This window comes from Trachymyrmex septentrionalis, unplaced genomic scaffold (assembly GCF_001594115.1).
Source record: "Trachymyrmex septentrionalis isolate Tsep2-gDNA-1 unplaced genomic scaffold, Tsep1.0 scaffold17, whole genome shotgun sequence".
NCBI lineage: Eukaryota > Metazoa > Arthropoda > Insecta > Hymenoptera > Formicidae > Trachymyrmex > Trachymyrmex septentrionalis.
Window position 1 is genome coordinate 524,924 of NW_017304864.1, and position 22,794 is coordinate 547,717.

Below are 22,794 nucleotides of genomic sequence, written 5' to 3' on the forward strand. Positions count from 1 at the left end.
CGTTAATCAACAAAAGATTTCCGTAACATTATTAAGAACATTATTAAGAATACGTTCACGCGTTATTAAGTATTAAATTATTTAATATTGACAATGCACAGTGGAAGTGAGATTTATAAATAAGATGGCAATATATTGCTTCTGTTATTACATTCCCACGTTGTGTTCTCGAAAAGAAGTTCGCAGCGAGTAATGCACGTTCTGTGCCACGGCAAAGAGTCTGTGAGTACTGCATCCGCGACTCTTGTTCTCGTGTACCGAACAGGTGGTTGCGATACAAACCGAGTTTGAAATACGGTCGACCTGTAACAGCCGGGAAATTGCACGAGACCGACTCTCATTTGACTTCGTTCCACTACTATGTACTCATAGGCAGACCGCTTGTACACAGAAAGAATGATTTTACTAAAGTATAACAATTTAAGTAGATAAAGATCTGAAAGTTTAATGGTCCATCAAAACAATTATATTGGATACTCGAGTCTCTACTAGAACGTTAAAACATTTGAAGTATGCAGTGTGTTATACTTGAACCGTCCTGTGCACATAATTATTTTGATGATTCAGCATACTTTGTCAGATTTGTATCTATCTAAATTTTTAGATACTTCAACTAAACCGTGCTTGTCGTGAATTCGAGCGGAATGATTTTTTTTTCACGAATCATTTATGAATGTAGACGCTGTTAAAGCGCACTATTCAATTTTGTTACATTATACATATAATATTTCGCTCGTAAGACATAGCTCATTAAACGTTTTACCTTATTTGTAGACCAGAAAATTACAGCGCTGAAATTACGCGTGTTACTCTCAACCGGCCGTGAGATATTGGCGATAAATTTGTATTTAAGTCTTCATAAAATTTATCACGAGTTGAGTGGTTTGAGAGACAACGTTATAAACTTAAAATATATCTCTAACTTTCTTTTTCATTTTGAAATGAAATAAATAAAGCTATTAGGTGGAATCGTAGCCTAATAAATTTTACGAACAGTGGAAAAGTAGGAGATGGAGGAAGAGATGTAGGAAATGTTCGAGCAGCTGTATAATAGGATTCCACTAGAGGCACGAATAACGTTTCAGTCGTAGATTTATCCGACTGCGGTCGCTTCCGGTGATCAATAATTTCCTAAGCTTCGGTTAAATGACCCGCGCGACTCGTCTGTTTCTCGCGGCTATTTGCGGCCGCGGCGATGCCGTACGCGTCTTGAAACGCGTGTTGCCACAAGCGAGTCATTGACTCTCGTTTCTCTCGGGCAGAACTTGAAACTGACGAGAATTTGACAGTCCATGTGCGGGGCACGCGATTATGCATCACGAGCGCGTCCCGATGTTTCCGGCAATTGCGTGCAATTTAGAAATCCGGCGTTCGTGCATAACGCACGCGTCAGGCTCTACGCGTGAGTCTGTTTGCGCGCGAATCATTATCGCGGTCGTTGTCGCATCTCGAGAAGACCCACACCCCATTACCGGCATTGTGTCTGCATCGACCAGTCATCGTTCGACTGCGCTAAACGCAGCATCGAGTTGCAATGACAACGACGAAGCTGACGCTCATTCACGCCATTCTACGCACCTCGACAGACGTACGCATTGTCTACAATTGCATATGTCATAGTGCGTCGAACCCAATGCGATCGATTATATCGAATCTTTCCAGAGCCGAAATTTTAATTCCAACTGTCTACATCAAACTCTGTCTGAATGTGTTATTTCAGTGAATGATAAGACGACTTTATCAGGCATACTTTTCTGTTCTCAGTTCTATTATTTACAAATATGTGTATCTGTCTATAATATTATATTGCACAGTAAAATGATTTTGTACATATTTGTGTTAAAATACCGATTAAAATTCTTGTTAAAATGTTAAACATATCCGAGTGCAATTTAACATAACGTAATTATATTATTTGAATATTTCGTGTTAAAATATCCGATCTAAAGTTTCAGTCTCACGCTTCCAGATCCATCGGGTGAGTCATCTGTTACTAGTTCTTCTTACATTTGGTTAGTTAATCGCTGTAATAATTAAATCTATCGTCAGATCGTTGTATCGTCAGATTTTATGGAGTAATATCAGACCTCTCGTAATTGTTTCTCTCATTTTGTACTTGACTGATCAATGGTAGAACGCATCAAGAATACAACTGGAAGCATGTTGATTTCTGGTCCACTTAGAATGTTCGACAATTTTTAATTTGTTGAGCTAAAGATTCAAAGTACAGTCAAAACATTCAACCAAGTAATTTGAATAAAGAACATTAGCGCTCTAATTACTATGCTTTAGTTTATTACCCTTTTTTTTGCTTTAATTTTTGTTAATTTAAGATATTATAAATGTTAGTTTTAGTGAAGTAATATGTTTTAATATGTCATAATTTACTTACAAATTATGTCAGTGTTACATTTTTTATTAATTTTTTTATAACATAATTTGTGTTACATCCTAATGTATTCATCTTATTAATACAAAATTTTGATGAACCGTGTGAGACACATGTATTATATTTAACATAAATTTTCTAACTATATATATATATATATATATATATATTATTGTCAACAGTATAAATACTTGCTAAATATTAAAAAAAATAAGATTATTTTTTATTAACCGAATATTTAATTAAAATTATTTCACTCAACATTTCGTAGTTATTACCGGAAATTCTTTTTTTTTAATGTATTATAAACTTCGAAGATGAAAATTCGGTAAAGCTGTATCAAGTAGCGAAACAGGAACGCGTGTTCAAATACCATTAGAGAACAAATGAATTCCTTCGCATGCACACAATACTTTTAGTATCGATTGAAAACCACCGTCCATCGGACCTCTCCACGACGAAGCTTGTTGTCGAACCGATCGGAATTAAATTAATTTCGTTTGAAGAACTTGAAATTTTCGAGTTTCCTGTTACGGGATTCCTAGTGGCGCGCGTCAAACGAATCTCGGGAGGGCAGTGGCCACTCGGAAATTCCATCTAACACGGCCAACGAATCGTATCGGGTTGCACCGCCATCCGCCATGTACCAACCGACTGCAATGACTGCATGTTTAATGCCGCGACGCATATCCACGGTGCTCTCCCAGTTCGCTATCAATTCAGATCCCGATTCTCGTCATTCTCCCTCCTCCCTTTGTCGGCGTCGATTGCGGTCCTCCTTGTCGCAGAATGCCTATTGTACGAGCAAACGGTCGAAGGCTCATTCGGCATGCGGCTGTCGAGATCGTCGCGTTGCGTACGGCAACGCTGACGGAATACGCATTGCATACGCCCGTCGAACACGTGTATTCTCTGCGGAAATCTCCCTCCTAGGTTTTTCTACACCTTACAATTTTGATACGACATGATGGAGAAACGAAGATATTTCCTTAATCCTTTGTCTGCAATCTGGATCTTTTCTGGCACAAGTGAAATTTCACTTGTGCCAAATTCCTTCCTCATTTTTACCTAAATTTCAATTTTTACTAAATAAAGGTTTTCACATTTGAGTTACAAATTACTTAGTCTACAACGTAATAGAGATGTCAAAAATTATTCCCAAATTTTACCAAATTTTTTGAAAGTCTAGAAAACAGTAAAAAAAACTTGGACTGGACAAGAAGAACTCAAATTGCAGACGGAAGGTTAAACTTATGCTGTGTTACAACTTACGAGTATACCGTGCTCCTAATAATTTGTATTTATATTGTTAAAATGAAAGTGCAATTTTCAGTCCGTAAACTTGATATCTGTTTCGCTTCGTGCGCGTTAATCTGGCGAACGCAGAAACTTCCGTACCGCAGCACTCAAACTGTGCGCGCGATGAAGAGTAGCGGTTTAAACTTGAGGGGCAAGAAGCGACGAGTTGCACTGACGAGAAGTAGCAAGTTGCAACGCCGGCGAAGACCGTCCAAATAAACGCACGCTCGCGTCACTCCCGGAGAGGAGCGGGAGTGTTCTAAATTGCTCGGTGCCAAGACTTGGCGAGCGCGTAAACGAGTTTAGAGAACCTCCGAGCGTTATCAACGGGTCAAGAGCACCAATTTAACATTGAGCGATGCGTAAACGCATCGCTCGCTCGCCCGTGGAGAGCAGGCGTTAACGGCTTTACTTAGACGCGGAATCACGAACAGCAGGCGCGAGCCAGCTGATTCCCGGCAGGCCAGGGCACTTCGCCTTTCTTTCGACGACGGCTGAAACGCGAGCAGATCCTCCTCTCGCGTCGAGCTAATCGCATCGGCGACGACAAGACTCCCATCAACTGGCGGATATTGACGGAGGCCGCCGTCGCGCCGGTTCTCACTTTTTGCCGCTGTTATTTATAGCGGATTTACATAGCCTCCTCAAACTCGTCACGAACTTTTACCGCAAAGCCTGTAATTTACAGCGCGCGCGATCGACGCGGGAAGAGGCCCGTTTTAACTTTAATACTCTCTCACGTTCTTGTCCTGACGTTTTCAATGGCGTCCCGATCGAATCAGGCGAATGGTAGTAACATGAGAGTAATTTTCATTTAATTCGGAAATTATTATTAATAGTCTTGTAAATTAAGTGCCGCTTTCCATGACATTTTTCTCTTTGCATTTCTAATAACGTCGTTTATACTTAAGATTTATAACGATTTTATCAAATTAAGTTAATGATGCACATAATACTAGAATATCAGAGTTAATTTCTTCATCTGAAATAAATTACAATTAGGCAATTTACAGCGTAATAGAATATTGTAGAATCATGATTATATTCGAGAATCTTCGGGAAGGTAGAAACAAGCGTGCCTAGACATGTGCATGTAATATGTGTAGGCTTTAAAGCTTCTGTTTACTCATCACCACTATCTCAGATTACAACATCCGAAATAAGAAGATACATAATAAAAATTGTCACAAAATATGTATTCAAATAGAAATATTTGTCAATAAAACAACATTTGCTATCGATCGAATAGACTTACAAAATTTACGGTACTCTCCTTTTATTTTGGGAAGGAATTAAATCATATTTATTGTTATATGTAATTAATTTGACACTTGTCATAGACGTAAACATTTAACTTATTCATTTTTCATTATACATAGTCGATTTCCAGATTATTTATTAATTAATCAAATAAAAGTAGAATTTTTTTGTACACTTTACAAATTGGTTGGAAGTATTTATTGAAATATATTTTTATCTTATATATTTTATGTCATTTGTAACAATTTTGATTGCGTATTTTCTCACTTCTAGCAATCTGAGATATAGTATAGTGATGAATAAACAGATCTTAAAGATGTACATATGTACCACATCTCAAAGCATTGTTAAAAATATAAACATTTCATAGATGGTTCTATTATTACGCCTGAGTATCCTTGTAAAATTTGAGCATAATTACCTTATTAATTTAAAAATTATTTAATTTTTATGTTTGTCGTGATTCTTTTGTATAATCGTGTTTTGTAGAATTTATTTGAAAAATTTGATAAGATCCTAATATTACAAATTAAATCAACTTTTTCATATGTACTAATAAAACTCTAATAAATATTTGTACAAAAGTTCATTTCGATCTACTTACTCGTTTATTCATCTAAAACTGCAGTAAAATATGGTCATTTCTCTGCATAAAGTCATTATAAGCCAAATTATTTATTGATTTGTTTTTTTTTTGCAGTTAGTTTCGGATGAATTTACGACAAAAATTTATTGGTTGATGTTAGCTGATACTGGCTTTTTTATTTGATTTTTTGGCTGATACTTTTAGCTGACATTGTATAGCCAAAACATTTTTCTTAAGAAGCAACCATCGTCACGTTCACCAAAATCAGGTAGTCCCTGATACCACTTGCCGTGCCTATTTATATCTTATAAAACAAAATATACCTATATCCATCTACAAAAACAGCAAGTTTTGTCCCGAATATTTGATATTCTTAAATCCCATGATATAACCTTTAATATATTTGACAAGCAAAGTATTTATATTTGTTAAAAAAAAAAGACATAAGCATACTAATGTAGAATTTATAAACCGCATATAAATTTATTTTATGGTATCACATTTTTTTAAGACGTGAAATTTCCTAAGATATTTCCGAAGCAAAGCGTTTAAAATTTAAAATTTCATTACCCTATCTATGAAAGTTATATATTCTTCAAGCTATTCCATTTATCAGACTCTTGATCGGGCCAACCTGACAATTGCTGTTGCATTCTGTAAACATAATCACGGTCACAGACCGACAAGATCTAATTAGCATAGAATGTCATTTAACAGCGTAATCGCGGCGAGTCGACCGTGTTGCGTAATCGCGTCGCGCACGTGCACCGGCGACATTGCGTCATTTGCGTCCGAGCGTGCCGCGATAACGCGTTCTCAATTCTCTCACCTAGTCCTAGGTGACAGTGGTGACAAGTGTAAATCGTAACGTGTAAACCTCCGTGCACGTTTACAAATTTCCTTCCTCTCCACGGCGATGCAGTCGGAGCATAAAGCGGCTATTGTGCTGCATCGCCCGTCGTCGGGCGGTTCGGGAACGCCGGCGTCGTAAGATAATTTCGAAAAAAAATGGGTTACACGCTCTTATCCGCCCGACGAGTTTTACGAGCCTGTCAAGCGACGACGATGTCGCCGACTTCGCTGCCACGCCAGAATCGGACAACCTGACACGTATAAAGTTGCTAGGAAAGCCGTGAATAGTGATAAGTACTCAAAGTTAGTTTCGAAAGAAAAAGATCACGCGATATGAAGTCTCTTGATATATAGCTCGCATTTTGCAAAGCTCATTGCAGATGGAATTCTCGTTATTGATAAGGGTTTCTGCAATTTTTGCCACACCATTTTACGCGTTCAAATGTACGAAGTATGTATGAACCACGTCAGTAGGACGCAATGCCGGAAAAAATCAAACGAGTTGAATACATTTAGATATCGCCCGGTGAAATCGAAAAATCATTCATGGATTATTATTTATAGTCCGTTTTTATTTTAAAACCTTCTTAAAAGTAATGTCTTAAGATGCTAATACGGTTCTCTTGCTTCATGACATTTTAAGATTGTACTTAAGACGGTCTTAAATATAAGATCCGACTTTGAATATCGGCCAGGATCAACCGTGGCAGGAAATGTGTTTCAAAATTCATTTCAAGTGCTGAAAATCTATAATGCACGTTACATAAACAGTATAGATCTTAGTGCTGGTAGTGAATTTTGGAACATAGCCAGGAGGATTATTGTGTCACATTTCGATAGAAATTGCAATATAATTTTTCGGATCCGAATTAGTTTTTAAAAATTATTTCTATATTAGGATAAACTATTAGTCATAAATGAAAAGTCAGAAGCTAAAAATTGATGATTTGTGATTGGTCAATTTTTAACTTCTGACTTCTGATTTATGACTAATGGCTTATTGTAGAAGGCCCATAAGGAAAGACGGAAACTATCTTTTACTTTAACAAATAATTTATTTGAAACTTATTTGATGCTTGCAGCGTCAGCCATATTTTCGATGACATCGTAAATCAATTTGATGACTCTTAAATGCGTTCGTTAAATTCAATTTGCATTCATATGATTTCACAAGTATAATCGGTTACGTTTCGTGTATTTTAAGTGGACACGTCAGTGCCGTAATACAGGTCATCGAAGAAATATACGGTATCGAACGTGCCATGATTTCTGTTTTCGATGTTTCGCGTTGATTTCCTGTATTGAAACAGACACGGATTACGTTATTTTTTTTTTAAACAACATTGACCGGTATTCGTAATCCATTTTTACTTTACTCAAGATCATCTTGTGAAGTAATATCTTTAGATGCAGTTTTAATTAATACAGCTCTGTGATTGGTTTATGACATCTTAAGATCGTACTTAAAGATAAGAAAAAACTATCAGCTATCGTATATTTTAATTTATATATTTAACATATATCTTACGAATTACTCCATTCATCTTAGATACTTTAGATTACTGTCGATATTTACTCGTTCTCATAGTATAAAATTGAACCAGGATTGACGTGAAATATTTACCACGACAGGGACATGTTCTTATTAGCTTTTACTACGTTCCATTAATTCCATTTATAGCTCGTCTGTCGAAGAATATTTTCGCGCGCGTGTCCCGGACGGATACAGTTGTTATCGCTATTTTAGCAATTGCAAAATCACAACTCATTACTATGTTCCCCATCGAATCACATACTATGACGTGCCTATAATACCGTTCCGCACGTGACATACCGCAACTTGAATAGGAAAACCAGTGATTTCCGGCATTATATTCACGAGTCTATTTTAAGTTGAAAGTAATAACGCAAGGATGACGCGTTAAAATGACATTTCTGTGGTAATATTCATTTGGAAAGACGTGCGAAATTTCGTATAGTTTCGCATTGCAATCAATAATTTACATAAAACTTATTTTATCTTACCTATTTTACCTCTAATAGATAAAATCTATTTTATCGATCGTTTTGTAATTCTTTATAAATCTACGATGTGCACTGTTGAACTTATACTGTCAATTTTATCTAATTTTATATAATTTAAATCTGTACTGCTCTTCAATAATGTCGAATTTAATCATTGTTTTACAATAGTATAAAAAAAAAAACGATATATTAAGTAAAGGCAATGATGATTTAAATTAGGTTAAATTCGACACTATAAATTTAACAGTGAGTACTGAGAAAAAAATTGTTCGTTTTTAGTTTGTTTAATTTTTTCGATGAAGAATGTACTTAAGTCACATTATTTGATTTAAATACATTAAACATTCTCCAATGAAAGAGATAAAGATAACTAAATTAATTTATATATTCAAATAAAACAATTTTTTTCTCAGTATACACACGGAAAATTTTACACGTAGTATCTAAAAATTTAGATTGATACTGAAAGTAAATTTTGTTCCATCAAAATAAATATGTAAAAAACTCAAGCACGGTGAATAATACTGTGAAAAATTATTTGTATACTAATCAACTTTGAACTACATAATTAGTTTATTTTAACAAAATTATTTTCAAATTTATATCTAGCTAAATTTTTTAATATTTCAACAAAACTGTTTTTTCCAATCACTTTTAAATCTTATATCGGCACATATATTGGCACATCCGAGGGATCTATTGTATATGAAAAATAATGAAAAAAATAACAATACGGGAATTTATTTCGCTTTAAACGCGTTACCCGCGAAAACGAGACGCTTTGATGTAACCGACGTGAATTAAAAGCGCGCGAAGACGTAGCCCGACACATCGCGGGATGAACTTTACCATGTTAGTTACACTCGTCACTGTCGGTCAACGTGTTAAATTAATCACGGCGGCGAATACTCGGTTCTCGCTAGAGGAAGCTTTATCCGTTCTGAGAATTGGCAGGAATTAATTTGCGAGAGACTCGCCGCCGCGTGCGGAAATGGCTTTGTCTCACTTCAAACGCCTAATTGATGGTTCTGTTTCGACGCTACTCCCTATAATAACAGTGCCGGATTACATGTGTGCAACATATCGCTGCAATCTCTGGGATATAGCGACGTCGCTCGTGGGGGATACAGCGCTTGATACCTTGTCGATAACACACGTCACGGTGCGAGGGAACGTTTCCGTTGTTTGAAACTGACAAAAACAGCCCTAGAACGTGCGAGAGAGTATCGCCTCTGATACAAATATATCGCGAAATTTAGTTGATTCGATAAATTGTGCAGTTATTGAACTTTTTTTTGTGGGTCTGAAATATTTTTCCGAATAAAAATTAAATGTAAAACTTAAATTGTTTAATTAAACTTTTGCAATTATTACGAAAATGTTCTCGTCTATATAATCTATAAGAAAGTGGCGTGTTATTAAAATACAGTAACACAGTTTATTCTTTCATTCTATAATTAAAATTTATTCTTTCATTCTATAATTCTATATTATGCGTAAATAACAATCGAATCATTCGCTGGGAGAAAATTGAAATAAGTGACCAGCGAGGTCAATGGCCGAGAAATAAACGACTTGCAAGGGCAATGCCGCATTACTTATTAAAAGTTAATTATTTTAATATACCAGCACGTCGTAATGATCATTAATCTCATATATATTTATGCCTTACTAACGTGGAGGGATGATCGTCATAAATCTCGGTAGCAATAGGGATTCATCGCGAAATCCCACGATGCTCAATCTCGGACTCATAATTTTAATGTTTATCAACGAATGTTATTAAGCATTCGTTAGCGACGTACTTTATGACGCGGGGTGTGGTCCCGTTATTAATCATATTGTTTCGACCAATCGTTAAATGGACAGCTTAATGGATCGAACCCGGTCATCGGTCAATGGTGCGTGTGACGAGAAGAGAGCGTGCAAACGTAACGACTTGCGCTGCAATTATTTTTAATCTGCACTTATTAGATTAAAAATAATTCGATCCAATAATTGTGAATATTATGGCCTTTTATATTTTATCGGATAATTCGAGTTAAACTCGTTGTTTCAAAAGTTATGCGTTATTTGGGACAACTTTTTTAAATCAACATTTATAATTTTATATATTTGTGTACTTTTTAATTTTTCTATTAAATGATTAATTTTCTAAGGATACGATGGATTTTCAGAATAAAGTTGTTACTTTTGACAACTTTGAAGATTTAAAAAAGTTCAAATTTTCGAAATTAACTTGATACTTTGATGTTCGAAATTAACATCGAAAATTCGAATTCTTTCGAAGCTTCAAAGTTGCCAAAAGTAACAGCCCTAATTCCAAAAAGTGAGATCGAATTCTACTTGATGCTCTATTGCGTACATTTTTCATTTAATCAATGTAAATAGATGAAAAAAGTAAATAATAACGTGAAACTTTATTTTCAGCTCTATATAAAATAGTTATTAATATTTATAAAAAAAGAATATAATAAAAGTTTACTAACATTAAATTTACTGACTTTAAATAATTGCTGCAGTGAAATAAAAAATATTTTGACTAACGGAGCCGAAGGCTTCGCTCTGCAGCTTGACCCTATCATTAAAGTGTTAATAAATTTTTAACTTATTTACTTCGTCCTCTTCACGGCTTCAGATAACTGTGACTTTATCTTCCCTCTCATTACAAATCTATACATGTATCCACGCTTTCGCAAAAAGGAAACGTTACTCACAGTCCTCGTTCTTCACGGTTGATTAAAACAGCGATTGAGACGTGAACCTTATGGATCGCATGGCCGTCGACCGAAATGTTGGTCGATTTATCAACCACGTAATTGCCGCAGAAAAGAATTGCCTGCTGAGAGAGCAGCCGCGAGCGACGTATTTGCGACCCATCGCAGGGATTGTACGTCGACGGACATATCAGATAAGAAGATACGTTGCACGCGTGCAGTCCTCGTGGATGCTGGGAGTCGCGAGAACGCGAGCGGTGTTCCCGTTTATTTTTCAGTGGGCTCCGAGATACATCGGCCACTGTTACCACCGGTAACTCATTTTATTTTATCTCTTACGTTCTCCATCTCTCTCTCTCTCTCTCTCTCTCTCTCTCTCTCTCTCTCTCTCTCTTATTTTCCTCTGCTCCTTTCTTACCGAGACCTATAATTATTCCTTCGAACTGCAACGTGGGCGAATACGCGAAACGCGCAAACAGACCCGCCGCGTGTTCGCGAGATCGTTGATATTACGAGGCTCTCCGCTGAAGCGATCTTGACCCTTCTGGTACGGCGCATGTTCCTCTTCTTCGTAATTTATCGTGCTGTAACGTGCGTTACAACAGCCACGGCGAGAGCACTCCGGAGCCCGTATTCGCGCCACGCGTTTAACGCTAAATGAGACTATCTGATTCCGGTGGCATATTGACGCATATTGAACGCGATCTTTGTATTAGGCGACACTTGGCATCAGACGGTCGCACTTAGCTGCTAAATGTGTGGTCCGAACACGTGTGTCGTGAATACTGCCATTACGAATTATATATCGATAATAGGAGGAGATCCCGAGGAGATCTTTAACGTCCCCAAAGAAATTTAATTTTAATAAGTGAAAAATCGACCGAGAGATGATCAACACAAATAAATGAAGAAGGCAATATTCGATTAAATGGATCTTGATGCTTACTGTGTAATAATATTTTTACGAGAATCTTTCAATTTCCCAGTTCAAGAAATTTAGTTCTCTCATTTCACCGATAAGCTCTGATAAGTATAGCGTTCGTTTTCGAAGATTTTGCGCTTACTGAAAAATTTGTAATTTAAGAGGGGAGGAAGTTATAACATTGCGACGTCATAATATACATACTTGATGAAGAAATTAAAACTTACATAATGTAATTAATCAGTCTTCGAATGGAGAGCTTATAAATATACATAAACAGCGTTTATATATAAATAGACGTACTTTATGCATGAGATTTCATAATAACCGTGATCTCGTCATATGTATATACGGGAAGTAATTTGTTTTGCAAAAACAGATTCTCTAATGTACAAGCAATTAGGGCACAGCGCACGTCGGATATAAGTGTGCGCCCTGCGTGAGCCATTATTATTTATTTACGCATAGCAAATGTGTTTGCGTGCCTTTATAGCAGTCGGATGACACTTTTAATAGAATCTTGCATGAGCGGAATACACGAAGAATGCTCTATAAAGGAAAAAAAATTTTGTCTTGAGCATCTCGTAAAAATTACGAAGAACACGTATCGCGTTTTTGCTCGTTGTTCAATACTGGCCGTCTATACATATATTCGCCGTTTCTCGAAATTTATGACGATCGGGCGGCTGTTTCCCTTTCGTTTAATAAAACGCTCTCACGCTAGAACGAAGCGCGTATTACGCGCGAGGCATTGAAAAAGAAATGGAGAGGAAAGGGGATACAGAGAAGAAGCCACGGCCTCGCTGCAATTATACAAGGCAATGATCAAAAGATCTCGCGAACTCTGAAAGCGCTCCGGTTTCATGAAAAATCGCACAAAACTTCCCATTTACATTGGGAAACGCAAAATTCACCATAATCTCCCGTAGCCTTTGCGTTATTATCGCGATTATAATTTCACAGATTTACCCGAGCATATTGGATTAATACATTCATCCAAACTGTTATTGTTGCGCGAATCCGTATTAAGCATGGGTCGCGGGAGGTTATACGCATCCGTGATCATAAATAATCCTGCGAGATTGAAAAACACGTATACGCGCGCACAAATATTGATTTTTCTTATTGATTTATTTTTACTTTGCTTATTCAATTGAAATCTTGGAGAAGAAATAACAATTAGATATTTCTTTATTTGGTTATTTCAAAATTTCATATATAGAAAAAACATTCTTGTTTAAGTATCTGAAATTTAATTAGATGCAGATCGGAAAATAATTTTGTTATTTTGCCATCAAAATATTATTATGATTGAGCGTATACGTAATTTTGATTTTAGATATTTTTTTAGAAATTCAGCAAAATTGTTTTCGTGCGTATTTAAAAATCTCAAAAATTTGAGATTTCATAAATTAAAAATTTTCAAGGATGTACATTTTTTTATATTTTTTATCTCTCTCTCTCTCTCTCTCTCTCTCTCTTTCTTTCTTTCTGTCTTTCTCTCTGCCTACTTATGTAACTTTAGCGAACTGCTTTAGATTATTCGATTTAAGATTCTAATAATCTAAAGATTTCATTACAAGGCTAAACGATACACAGACTCGGGCCGTTCGACAACTAATGGATTTAAACGCAATCTTCCTTCCACGCGACATAATAACGAGAATGAAATCCATCGAAGATTTATCGGCAATCCGATACGTACGATCAGACGTGTGTATCTTCTTGCCACCCGGCAAGATCGCGTCGACTACTTAGCAGTAAATATCGCCGAGCGCCTACGCATTGCCGTAAAGTGCAGTGGAAGGAAATCCGTGGAAATACATAATGCGTCGGTTACAGAGAAACACTTCAATCAAAATCTAATTAATTCAGTAGTCAATAAACAATTCAATTCTCTAATTCTACACTTTATTCTTCGAACTCTGAGATTTAGTAAAATTAAATAATCATCAGAAAAAAAGCAGAAAATACATGCCTTGAAAAAAAGATAGTTTTACTGTATTATAAATGTGTAAAAATTTAACTTTGTAGATACAGATCTGAAAATAATTCCGTCAAACCATTAAAATAATTATGCAAAAAACTGATTGCTAGATTGTCCAAACGTTTTTGTAACGTTGCTCATTACAAGTACTTGAGTTTTCTCAAATTTAACTGTATCTGTATCTAATTAAGTTTTTAGATTTTCAGCGAAATCGTTCATATCTGTAAATATTAAAAATAGAATTGCCTAAAAAATGTCGTACAAGATCGAACGAAAGTTTTAAGTGCGTTCTCTAGCACAGCACGTAAAGTGTCTTTTACTGCTCGGCAAGCACAGCGGAAGCAAATCGTGCGTCACTTTGAGGCTCTAACTTTAGTGTGTTGTGCGATTCTAGCGATCGTTTTCGTGCATTAGCGTTACACGAGGAACATCACGCGTCTCCTCCCATCACTTACGCATGTGCGTGTGCACGCGCAATTGCACAAACAAGCCGAACGGCGCTCACGGCTTGTAGGTACTTGCGTGGTAGTCGTACATTGCATTCCCGGTCGTTGTACCTGGATCGCAAGATATCGAGCAAGCGCGCCAGGCTATCGCTTAGGATTTGTTGCATATCTCTTTGTCTTTTTAAGGTCTTTACACACATACGTACACATGTGCGATTGATACATACCTTTACACAGTATTATTACATATTTCTAGTACCACGATTAAATCTTTTTCGAGTGTTATCGGATATTGCTTATTACTGGCGATAAATGAATTCTTATATGTAATTACTGTCGTAGTAGTTACTGTCAGTATTTAAAATTCTTGTTTATATCGTCTGCAATATCGATTATGTGTGCGCCCCTTTACACCAAGATTTGCATCGTGCGTTGCACTCAGTTAGTGCAACGTCGATGTTGCATCGATGGATGCAGGCGACCGTGACGACTAGCAATTTCGCGCCTTTCAGGGAGGACAATCACAATTCCTCAATTTCTGTAGAATTAAATTGCAAACATTCTTTCTACTATTCTGGAAGACATTATATTAATGATTGCACAAAACATTTAATATTCATTAGATTGGCTTTAATGTCATAGGAACTGAGTATATAAACACATTTGAAAAATTTGTGTTAAATCTGACACTTTTCACACATTTTAAATAATCCACTCTAATTTTTGTGTTAATTTAACTTAAAATGAATATATTAAAAAATAACGTAGGTATATATTGGTAAAAAGTTAACATGAAAAATCACAACAAAATGATTTTTCGTGTTAAGGAAGCATATTTCTTTAGTAAAATTAACATTTATGTTAAATTAACACATTTATTTTATTTATTTTAAAATTTACGTTTGAAAATTACATGATTCTTATATTACTTTTTCACTTATTAATAAATTGTGTTACCTTAAGAAACATTGAAAATATCCCTTTAACGCAAAATATTCAAATAACATAATTATATTAATATTCGGGTATGTTAAAAATTCAATTTAAAAATTTAATCAGAATTTCAATACAAATATGTGTTTGACGGATATACTGTTTTTACGATTTTTAGACTTCTCTATGTGTATGAAGTATATTAATTCTTTTCCCTGGCACTGCAAGTTTCGCGAAATTTCGTATAGTCCTCATATAATTGCAGATTAGTTAATCTTTTAAACTGTGTTGTTTGCTTGTCCTGCGTAATAATTTCTTAAGCAGTCGGGAGTTTCATCGATATTTCGAGCCTCGTTATCTCCATATATTCTCGCGTTTAATCAATCCGATTACGCACGAGTGTGCGATACGCGTAGTTATCACGCTGCTCGCGCCTCCTGACGTATCCCGCGTCGGCGTCTTCGTACGTGACATCGTACTCGACGGTGCGTGTAGACCCGGAGTCCACAAAGGCGAGAGAGGTGGAAATTTACGGTCATCAAACGATGTTCGCTACATCGACCGCAACTACAGGCCGAGCTTGTCGATCTTCCTCGACAAAGTATACGCGTAATCACCGTTTAAACGTTACGCGCGAGCGCGCGCGTTTGACTTCTCAACCCGGCGCGTATTCAGCGCAATTACATCGAATCCTGCGGTTAACAGTGACTCGATCCTTCCGGACCAGTGCAGATGTCTCCTGCCCGGGTGATTTTCTGATAGCCAATGCCTTTCCGATATTCCCCCGATTAATCAGTTCCTTACATTCTAAGAGCTTCTCCCGAGTTTAATGCTGCTAATTTTATATAGACATATGTATATGTACTCTTCGCACATATCTGAAATTTGAATTTTATTGAACTGCACACAAGTATCATTCCGTTGCTTAGAAAAGTAATTATTCAATTTACTTTCTTTTCTTTTATGTAACGGTCTTATCCGGTTATCTATATGTTAACGGTGTATCTTTAACAAAGAATTATCTTAGATAATAATTTTAAAATATATAATACTTATTACAAATATTAGAAAAGCTCATTATTATGTATTCATAACAAGAATTTATTTTCTTTTGAAGAATATTATAAAATTGATCGAAAAAGCGATTTTATATATAACAAGCAAATCGAATTTACTTTAATTTAATAATTTTGATTGAACTATTAAACTTACTTAGTATTCAGATATTTTAAATAAATTTGATGTTTATGATAGATTTGCGGAACTTTTGAAATACTTAAAACAAATAATTATTACTTGAGTATGTGTTTTTCTAAGTATGTCAGAATTATGTAGGACGTTCAAGCAAAGTCCCGAAACACAACAGGAGTAGTAAGTTTTAAATCGTGAGAGATCAACCAATCGTAATTATTTTGACGGTTTAATAAGATTATTTTTAGATCTGTGTCTAACTAAATTTTTAGATACTTTAGCAAAACTGTTATTTTTGCGTGGATATTAAATAACTTTATTATCCATTATTCCAACAAATTTGTACAGTGAACGTTTTTAATAAATATTCCTTTAAAATAAAAAAGAAATTAAACCTCATATTTCCGCTTTTCCGTTTTGTATTTGCGTTTTGTTCGCTGAAAGAATCGCAAGAACGTGCATTGACTCGTTTCGAGTTGCAATAAAAGCCGTAACAATAAAAGCCATACGAGCGACCTCCCCGTTTCTGGTTATTTCCACGGCGGGAAATCGCGTTTCTCCGATGTTGACATCACGTAACGTTCGCACGCGTTTACGTCGGGGGAACGACCGTCCCGCGGACAGATTTAATTATTTTATCGGCAGGAAACAATTAACCGCGACCGGAAATTATTATACATACGCACCGGCGCGGTGCCGACGGCGTAAGAAGACGACAACATCTCAGCCCGTCCCTATACCTTGCTATCGCTATGCCGCTCTCGCGTGAGGTTCCCCTTCATCGGATCGAACACACGACACACGTATCGCGTACAAGCCATTGTTTCGGTCGGTGGCAGCCGCGTTTAACGAACCGCGAGGCACGTATATATCGGTAAAGCTCATGTAAACCGTTTGTTCCTGTCCGCCACAACGACGGAAGCGCGGGTCTTATCGCGACTCCCTTCGATTTCGATCTCGTGTCATTTATCAAGAAACCGCTGGTCTTATTTTCGAGTCCGCTATTTTCTTCGATGCTTTTATATACCATTGTCTATTCTTTTACTCAATAATCCGTTACGTTGCTGCTCCAATGTGTTGTATTCAGAAGGCTTTAAACTTATAGAATATTTATAAATCAAACTGCTTCCGATGCACTGAAAGAAAAATGTTTGATATTTTTATGAACTATAATGTTAATAATAATAGCTATACCTATTTATAGTTTTACATCTGTAAAAAATATATAGTTGGCTCCAACTGTTTTATAGTTGTTTTTGAGGCCAAATATATATATTATTATATTATATATAGAACTATAAATATAATTAATAATAATGTTTTAAGTAGTAATAAAAATGGAACTCGTAATTATTTTATTATGCAATTATAGTTACAAATACCAAACAGTTTTTCTCTCGGTCTAGGAAATTTTACTTTAATTAAAAATAATTTTGAAATATATATTTTGGATAATACATCACATGAAAATTATAATTTTTCTATTTTTTGTTCCAATTGATCTTTTCAAGAGTTTCTATTTAAATAAAATATAATTGTTAATTGTTCACTAAAATATTTCCGATACTTTAAACGGGAATAACACATAATTTTTGAAGAATGCTAGTAACGAACCGCACATTCAGTATCAGCTTCCGTGGGAATTTCGTAAATCATGTTTTTTTCTCTCATAACATTTCTGTTTTATCCGAAAGAAAGGTATTGCGGATAAAACTTGATTTTCCCACAAGAAGAATTTCTTCGAATTCAACTTGGAGACTTAAATGAGGAATATTTTTCTGAAGCGCAGACACGTTCTATTTTTATCTCTTCCAGGAATCCATGCTTCTTTTCGTTATTTCAAGAACTTATCTAATTAACTATTAGCGAAGTGTGAGTGTATCTGTCCGTGACAACTGTCATCAGTAATTAATTTCTTAAGAAGCTAAAGTCGTACCGCTACATTTAGAAAAAGGTCTAGTAATAACTACCAAATGTATTTTGTTCAGCATATTGGTGCAATATTTAGTAAATTTGTATTACCAAACGTAATAATGGTTAAACAATTGTTTAATAATAATTATTAAATATTAGGAAAGTCAAATTATATTTTAATTGATTTTGTTATTTAACGTTATATTAATTGAAATGTGATTGAAATGATTTCATCAATTCATTTAGCAACTGTCATCTAAACTTGATTATTATTACTTTTTTCAGTGATATTACATATTATATGATTACGCAGCTACTTTGTTTCGTGCCTTTAATTTAATTTCATGCAAACTTTCTATAGGAGTTTATTAGCTAATAGTTTGTAAATAGATAAAGCTTGTTTTGCGCCACGATTAATATCTTAATTTTGAACATTAAACGTTACAACTGAAATTAATTCAAATTTAAGAAAAAAAAAAAAGAAAAGAAAGAAAATATAAATTCTACATTCAGAGTTGATATATTTTTTAGAAAACTGACATTGCAAGTAAAAGAATGTCGCAGTAAAAGACATTTTAAGAAGTTATTCATAAAGAACTAAAAAGTAACTTTTATTTATTGAATCAGATTTTTTTCTTAGCTTATATAAATATCTTAACCTTGCCAAGACTCGCGTATTGCGAAAATTCCTCCAACACTTACGGCGTAAATCGCGAGAAGAATTTTTCATCTCCTCTGGTAGAAGTCTGAGTACATTCTTCGCCACTCGACGGCGGATTTTTTTTTCCGGTTTTGATATTGTAATGTGCGCGTCTCTACGTCGGATGCATACCGCCGCATTGTAACAGGGTACCATTGTTATTGAGCTGGGGAGTTAAGTGTCGAAGCTCGTTCGCGAGACTCGTGGTACTTTAATAGATTCAACGCGAAACGCTGATTTCCTCGGCAAACGCGCCTGGCTTCCCGCTCGGCCGCGTTCCCATTTTCCTCGCGCCATTACTTCGCGGTATGCCATCGAGCGCATAGCGCATGTCGAAGCGATTTTCCGCTCTGGAACGGCCCCGGCTTTTGTTCTCTGCAAGAGAGCGCGCGAAGAGATCGGCACCGTAAATCGCGAGCCCCCCCCCCTCGCTTTAAAACGGCTTGCGTTTGCCGACCAAACGCGCGTGTTTTCTTCTCTCGTCGGCCGTTATTGACACGACGGACAACACCGGCTTTGTACATACTGTGCCGTCCATGTACCCTACGGATTTGTTTGCCTGCGGCACACAGCCGCAGCCTAATGCATCCTCCTTCTCCTTCTCCTCCTCCTCCTCGAGATGGTTCCTCTCTCGATTCCAAACCTCAATTTGATTCGCATAGACGTGGAAAACCGTCGATCAATAATACCGGCTACTTGATGTTCGCTCCTTGATTTTGCATGCGTGAGGTATGAGCTTCGCTCACAAGAAAGCTCTCGGTACCTTGGAATCGGAACAATCGTCTTCTTTATATGTCTTCTTGCCGTGAAAAAAACACATCACTCACCTCTTTCCAAGGTTCTATATTATCGCGAGAGCACTGCTGCATCACGGAGTGACGAAAAATGCAGATCCGGTTGGGACTTGAAATTAGTCGCGGTAACCGTGGCGCCTGGCTGGTGGAGAACGGCTGGAAAGAACTGAAACCGAGAGAATATTTTTTTTTTTTTCAGTTATTATTCTTTCGACTTGGAATTCTTATTCAGGAGGAATCGCTGAATTTCACGGACGTCACCATCGGCGGGTCAAACGAAGCCCGTACGCCACCCCGACGCGCAAGGATGTGCATCGCGTCTCGCGTGCGAGCGCACGCACGTATATATGTTCCGTTTGACGGAATGGGGAACCTTGAAGGTGGCCGCGAGCTACGGACCGGTTCTTAATAATTAACATATGCAACGTTAATTTTACGGAATTATAATTTCACGTCACTCGGTACGCGCGGCCCGAACCGGGTCGTAATGTGCGGGACGAGCGTAGAGAAATCGAAGAGGGAAGAGGAGGCAAAAGCTGGGAAGGTCGGCCGTATCTCATTCGGCTACTGGATGCACGGAAGGTGCTCGCAATCCCTCGATCGTACACTCTGCCTTTCTTGTGTATCTGCTCCACAGGAGATTAATCGCGACGATCGTACTGATTACCGCTTGCTTTAATCGTCGCCGTTGGCGCGGCGAAATTGTAATAACGAACTGTCTGTCTCTTTCTTTGCGCTACTGGATATTTCGATTCTTTCAACGTCCGAGCATTAGGTATTACAAATTTCTTAAATTACATTAACTTAAGTTACTTTGAATTAGACGAGGTGTTTCTTATAGGTCTTTGGATGCTAAATACGATGTTGTAAATTTCGTTAGCACATTAGATTTCTGAAAATAATTGAAGTTTAATGTGCCAAAAATTGCTAATTTAGTTTGAAGTAATTTTTTGTTGTAAGCTAATGTTGTTTTCGTAAATTAATTAGAAAATTCTAACTGCATCTTAGGCTCTTTTTTTTTAATGTTATACACACTTTCTTTTTCTTATTTAAAATTTTATATATTTAAATGTATTCACGGATTTAAAGTCCCGTATCTTTGAAATCTTATAGTTTAACAAGATTTGAAGTATTGTAATTTTATAAATTGTTGTAGTAAAAGATAATATAAAAGCTTTGCAAGTCTATAATCATAGTGTTTTAGAATTTTACGTGCTATTTAATATTATTTTGCATTTAATATCTTAAAACAGAAATATCGTATATGTGACAACACGAATTAAATACTAAATTAATGCTATACAGTTAATATTATACAAATACAATACTAAATTAATAATATAAAATTATTGAAGAGATTTCTAAAGCGTCTAGGCAAGCGACTAACGAATGAGAATAATTGGAAAGATAAAAGATTCGTACGCATTTCGAATGCTTTTCGTTGAAATATCACGTCGCATATTTCTAAAATTAAAAACAGCATCACGAACGTTTTCTTGTGAAACGTCGACATTTTTTTATGACTTCCCCTTTGTAATATCGACTGGCAGATTGAATCCAAGCTTTATTGCAATCTGTGTAATGGAAGTAAATCCGACGACGTACATTTTTCTGGTATTTATTCGCGTTGACAATGGTATTATCAAGTAATTAGTATAAACGATAGTAAAAATTAAATTTTGCAATTATTTGTGGCATCAAATATATTCCCTTATACAATTTTATTCAAATTAGTATTTGCGTCGGATATTCTAGCAATTGCAATTTGACATCACAAAAATGGATTAAATCAGAAATGAAAACTGTACATATGTGATGTATTTTATTTTATCTTCGATAAACACAATGCGAATATTAACCTTTCTCTTTCTCTCTCTCGCGTTATTTATATTAATAATAACATTTTATTATTCCACAATTTGTTTATAGAACTGTACAATTTATACGAATATATTTTAAATATTGCGATGTTGATTATTATTCGTATAATAAAATATAGCTGCTGCTTAAACATAGATGCCGTTTTATCAACGAACCGTTTGCAGCTTTTAATTTTATCAAATTAATGAATTTTAATTGTTATCTTTCGCGGCGCAGGATATAAAATGTAAGTCTATTATTATATTTTCAATTAAAGTTCCTATCTCTCGCGCATAAAGTCAACGCGGAAATATAATGGACTGACGATGTCGTACGGTAAGTCATTAAATACCGTCGATCATTATCGATTCACAGCAGCTCCTTTCTTGCTCGCTAATCAGCCACGAGTCCCGTGTCGAGAAGTATCTAATAGAATGTAAGACTTCGGTCTCGGTACCGGTCGTCTCATTGTTGTCAGGCGCAATCGGATGATCTATGCGTGACTGCCTCCAGCACGGAAGAATCTTTTAATTCGATGAATCCTAATATTAATAAGTCGCCGGCGACTTCGTCGATCCCGAGAGTTCGTGGCGATGATTCCCGTGAATTACATACATGTGAGTAATGCACGATGATGCAACACTTGCGGCAATGACTTGCGACGCGCAGCGACCAGGGCGATTTTTAATAATTCAATCAAGAGATGAATAATCCAACGGCGTGAGACTGGAACACTTCAGCGTTGTTAATTATTGAGGGTCTTAACCCTTTCATATGTTCGTAGTGGGATGATATATTAAAGTGATGCATTGGCGACTGATTGATACGCCGCGTTATAGGTGTGTGTCTTCTTTTCAATATTTCTCATAAATCTTTTTGTCCTTTGAAAGAATATTATATAATATTTGGAAAGTATTTT

General features: G+C 36.1%; 1 protein-coding gene across 2 annotated transcripts in view; it reads left to right on the plus strand.

The window, feature by feature from the left end:
* The window catches only part of LOC108746380 (thrombospondin type-1 domain-containing protein 4-like), a 68,062-nt gene that overhangs the window by 13,230 nt on the left and 32,038 nt on the right, over window positions 1–22,794 (plus strand). Inside the window, exon 1 of one of the 2 annotated variants that reach the window (XM_018483114.1) lies at window positions 11,392–11,441. The exons of the other annotated variant lie outside the window; for it this stretch is intronic. The gene's annotated coding sequence lies outside the window, so the exon portion shown is untranslated. Of the gene's footprint in view, window positions 1–11,391; window positions 11,442–22,794 lie in introns of those variants that run through there. 2 annotated transcript variants of the gene reach the window in all.